Genomic DNA, 5,522 nt, shown 5'->3' with positions numbered 1-5,522 from the left:
GTACTATATAACGGGGATATGATGATGATGTGATGACTGGACAATACGTCAGTAAGAATGTTTCAAGAGCGTGGTGGAATTGTATTTGAGTCTGTATGTATTGTAGACGTGATGTCTAGTATACAGTATGGTAGTAAGGGATAGGATGTAGAAGATAGCGCGCTGTGCACGTCACTACAGGGACAGGACAGATGTAACAAACGTGGGAACCAAAGAGTGTACCGATCCAGCTCAGTACTACCGGATGCACAAGAGGGGGTGACCAGATGTTACATCTAGCCTGTGGAGATACTTTTGTGTGAACAGGAAATGTTTATGTGATATCGTGGTTGTCAGTGGAGGAAAGCTAGCATGCGCGACAGCGATCCTTGTATCCGCCTGACTGTTGAGTAGATGTGTAATCAGAGGACACATGGGTAATGTTAAAATCAAGCATTTGTATTGACACATGCTAGCCTGGCCGGATTGCTGCTAAAGCCAATGGGAATGGCTGTATATCTAGATGCGATCAAGTAGACAACGGGTAGTAACTATGGATGTAGAGGCTCGCGGGAGAAGAGGATGATAGCTGTGACCGACAGGACGATGTACTGGCGCAACACCTGTCCTAGACATAGAAAAGACATAGAGCCATTCATTTGGCCATGGAGCGGAAAGATTAGGTAAACAGAGAGTGAATGACGAGAAGGGAATGGGGAAGAGAGAAAGATGGAAGAAAAGTAAACAAGAAAAGGGGAGGATCAAGAGGAATATGGAGACTCAAAAAGAAGAAGGGGAGAGAAAGAAAGGGAGAGGCAATACTGAAGCATAACGCAGGGACTAAGATGTGGAAGAAGTACAGAGCGGTAGGAGGTATATCAATGAAATAGGAGTGACAGATGTGATGACGAAGTGGACCGGAGCAGTCAAGAAAGAACGAGAAGAGAATGAATAGAGTCATAGTAGACACATTGTGGACTACTTATGTGTTGAGCACAGAGGAAGTCTTGAACACGTATCAGCAGCACGAGTCAATAAGGGAGCGAATCTAAAGATTATAGTCGGATACCTGTCTTCACTTCGCAATTATTGAACTGTTGGTTCTCGCAGTTTGCTCACTACGCCATGTTAAGAACAGAGGACAGATGTAGAACGGGCAAGCTCCAAGAGAGATATAACACTTGGTAATTGCAGCGTCGCAAACTTAGACAATTCCTAATCTAATCAAGAACCGTCAGTGAGAAGTCAGGCGGGACAGACTTGTGGGTTGACGTATAAATTGAATCTTAGGGGAGAGCACAGGGGATAGTGTAGAAAAATCTATCAGTAGGAAAGCCTGAAGCAGGTCCATGTGTGTCTATGCTGGTAACGATTACCGTCTTTAAGGTACGCGAAGCAAAGGCACTAGACCGATGGATTCATGGATGTTGATATGCAGATCCAAAGCAGCACTCTGCATGCCGTACAACTGCAGCATACACAAACCGTGGATGCTAGTGGGAGTTGTATGTGGTGTGTTGTGTGTGTGGTGTGGATGTGTCGGTGTCGCGTCAGTAGAAGAGTGAGTGACGATGGTGTGGTGTCGATGTAGTGGTGGTGTGTGTGTGTGTGTGTGTGTGGATGGTGTAGTAGGTGAGTGTGACAAGAAAAGGAACAGATGTTGGTAGCGTGGCGTGTCGATGGAATTGAGCAACTAAGTACGAACCCACTGAAGAGAGGAGCCAGTATGTACACCAATGCGCACCTCCATGGCAGACCGTCAATAGGAACAACAGGAAGAGAATGTCGTAATTTACCTGGATTCAGTAAACGCAATTCAGAAACAGATCTGATCGAAGTGAAATCTGTTAGTTATAGTGCGAACATGTAGCATTGTGGCGACGTGAAGTAGACCACACCGAGCGCGGTGGAGTCTGGTGTGATCTAGCGATGTGTTCAACGATAAGAGCGCAGTCCCTCACAACGAGCTCCAGTACGAACATGTCAGCGCATAGTAGAGTATGTAGTCACGGATGTGGGCAAGAGCCTCGGGGTGAAGCTGCTATTGCAGGTTTAGGACGCAGATATGGAATCTCACAAGTAGGGGGTGGGCACCATAGCATGTTATTGTTACCCTGAGTAATAGATAACAGATGTTGGACAGACAGGTAAGTTGAGTGACAAAAGAGTACGTCTGTGATAATAACTCGACCGAGATGCGCAACAGCATGTGGTATTTATTTCAAAATTCATGCACACGTTTTTAGTAATTTGTGGAAGCGGATGCAGTTTTTAGAGCATTATCCGATGGACGAACGATTGTTTTATAATTATGAGCATGCTTGTTACTATCATGTCTATCAGTGAAGCACAGATTACGTCACTTTCAATTGTGTCATTTGGTGTGCAATAATACTGTTAGCGCTCGTTTTATACGAACATCCGTTGGCAAGCAAGTATAACGCAAGCGGAGCAAGAGGCTAATTTCGCAACTCGAGGATGTCAACAGTAAAAACGGCGAGATTAAAAGCATGTCTGATGAGAACGTCGAGTAGAGTTATAAAACTCACAAGTGGCGGTGAGCTAGTAGTCTCGTACGAGGGTGAGTTGTTCTTCGGTGCTTGACGTCAGTATACACTACACGAGAGACCAGAGATTCTATCAGGCAGTCGCCTTCAGTAGACCTGCAATTGGACTAGATGTAACAGGATGATGGCCAGTATGCTCGAGGGTGTAGAAAGCTCTATTCAGGGTGACATGTTATAGTAATGAATCTCATAAGTGGCGTTTGCCGCACTCGCTCTATCACTGTCCCAGCACTTAATCATTACACTGAAGTATATGGCAGGATTGGTGGGACAAAGGATGCTTCTGTATATAATACGTATGTTTACGTAGCAAACCAGGGGACAGATTGTAGTACGTCTACGTATGAAGCAGGGGACCAAGCGGTCTAAAGCACTTTCAAGCAGCCAAGTTCAGCGTAGAAGAGAATACGGGGACAGAGTAGTACGAATACGTAGAGAAGAGCAGCTAAAGAACGGAATTCGTGACGAATAATGCAAAGATTTACGCTAAAGAGAAGGTTCAGCAGAAGGAAAGGAAGTGAGGGGAGACAGGCACTTGAGAGACGTGCATGTAAGAACTGAGACTGTACCCTTGGCGGTGCATCAGAGGTGGGGTAAAGGTCTTTGTTGTGGGACCTGAGAGTCGTTCGCACGTCAGTCAAGTGACTAGGGGAGATGCGAGATCATCAACGAGCTCAGGTCGAGCCCTCGTAGAGGCACGAGCTGAGTGGGTACCAGACTGGTCAATCAACGACTGTAAGGTCGATTCACATATAGTGCATGACATGTGAATAGTTCAGAAACTGGCAAGTATTGCCGTGGTAGTTTTCATTTTATCTAATCAAATCCTGTAAGCCTAAACAGAACTTACTTACATAATCTAAGCCACGTCAGATATCTAGGCATGTGGTTGATCCCATTGTATGAGTACTTTTGCTCGGTACGAGAACGTCAGTAGACAACTTAATAGCAAGGTGTCTTTAGTCTATCCACTCTTGAAGCAAAGGGTTTCCAAAAGGGTTCTTTGGCTGTCTCCAGAGGAGAAACTTTTTAGTTCCATGTGGAATCATTATAGGTTCCGGCTGGATACTTTTGTGGGGTTCATTGTCAAACCAATGTGAAAGGTGTGTAAGAGTACTGAGGTGGAACCGCATCATAAAGGTTCTGAGACTGGAGACCAAAGAAAAGGCGATGGTACCTGAGAAAGACGTTGAGTAAGGTATTCACCAATGAGGACATGATTGGTCTCTGATAGGGCACGCCGACTAACTTTCAGGTTGCATACCAGTATATGCGATCGCACGCACTGTGACAGAAAGGATCAAAGAGTATTGGGGATACGAGCGCTCAGAGCACAGAGTTGGGTATAGAGTCAGATATATTTAAAACTTAAATACACTACTGTGAGATATACGTGATGCCAAAGCTAATTGACACACAGAGAGCGGACCGAGCGAAGGATTGTAATGGCTGGTTATGTCAGAAGGGGAACGAGGGAGTGCAAACAAACAGGATTAGACTAGTGAAAGAGCGGTTTCGCCAAGTGCTGAAGAAAGACACAAGATCACGGAGAAGCGATGTGCTAAAAGGTGATACACTCGTGTAGCGCTATAGGTGTGACTACTGGGAAAAGAGGGAAGAGAGGATGTGAGAGAGCGAGAAAGGAGAGAAGGAAAAGTGAGAGAGATAAGGAGAGACGAGAGGACAGGACAAGGATGTTAGAAGCGGTCAGAAGGTAGAAGAAGGTGTGGGCAGAAGAGTGATCGTAAAGACCGGATTGGACGTGTCGCATCCAGCCGCGGGTGGCTTGTGGCCACGAACGACACCTTAAAATTCGTGATTGTCTCACTCTGATAACTAGGTCACAGATCAACAACATTGTTGAGCTAAGTGGCTTTGACCACAAGTATGTGTCACAGCACCGGTACAGCAAAAGATAGTCATACACAGCCATGCGTTTATTCAAGAGAAAGATTCTGGATTGCGTATACAGTACGCACCACAACAAGAATCACAAGTGACCCGCGGTATGGAATTAAGCTAAATAATTGATTTGATTGATTTTGAAAAACAGGCGCCCCTCTCGGTAACTTAGTGTGGTCAGTAACCGACACGCGCTCAGATGAGATACGTACCTGAGCCAAGAAAGGAGATTAGGAAGGTCAATACATCTCCTTTTGGCCCGAGGCATAAGATACATGGGCTAAGACTACTGAACTGTGCAGTAGCAGAGATACGATACAGAAGCCGATGTACGGAGGTTGCGTATAGCGCTCGGTCGGAGATGTACATCAGGCCAGGGCACAGACTAGCTGAATAATGAACAAGAGAACTATTTAAGAAATATATACCCAGAATAACGACAGAATACTAGTAATAAATAGACGGCCACAAACACGTGAGTACTGAAGATACAATAAACAAACAATTACTAGGCACAGCAATATAACGAACACAGGTGGGAAGTAAGAAGAAGGAGGGGGATCAAAGATTAAGAAGACAAAAGTAGAGGACTAGGGGGAGTAGAATAGAATCACAAGGATGTGTAAGAGCCAAAACAATGGCAGATATCAAAAAGTGGACTGGACGACTGGCCCCTTGTAAAGAGCGTGTGAGATCACGCGTGCAGGCGCCGCCGAACAAGGGAGGGACCGACTTCGGCGGAAGTCGTCGACACGCTCCCCTGACGAGCGGGCTCCGGCAGCACGCCAAACACGACCTCGGGGACATCGGATGACGAGGTGCAGGGCGATCCGGTGGAGACGGTGGACTCCGCAGCAACGAAGGGTCCAAGCGTCTCACACCGGCACTCAGGCCATCTCTCCTCACGGACCGTACCTCCCTCCAGCTGCCACGAGGTCACGAAGGCCCATTGCCTGACGCCGAATCGATTCCAGGATGGCTCGAACAGCCATACGCGAGAGGCCCCTCTAATGTCAGGGGGGCGGAGGAACTCCTCACGCCACCTCAGACTCCTGGAGCAGAAAACAGCAACGG

Source organism: Salvelinus sp. IW2-2015, unplaced genomic scaffold (genome assembly GCF_002910315.2).
Source record: "Salvelinus sp. IW2-2015 unplaced genomic scaffold, ASM291031v2 Un_scaffold3228, whole genome shotgun sequence".
NCBI classification, from domain to species: domain Eukaryota; kingdom Metazoa; phylum Chordata; class Actinopteri; order Salmoniformes; family Salmonidae; genus Salvelinus; species Salvelinus sp. IW2-2015.
Note: the sequence above shows the minus strand (reverse complement) of the source record.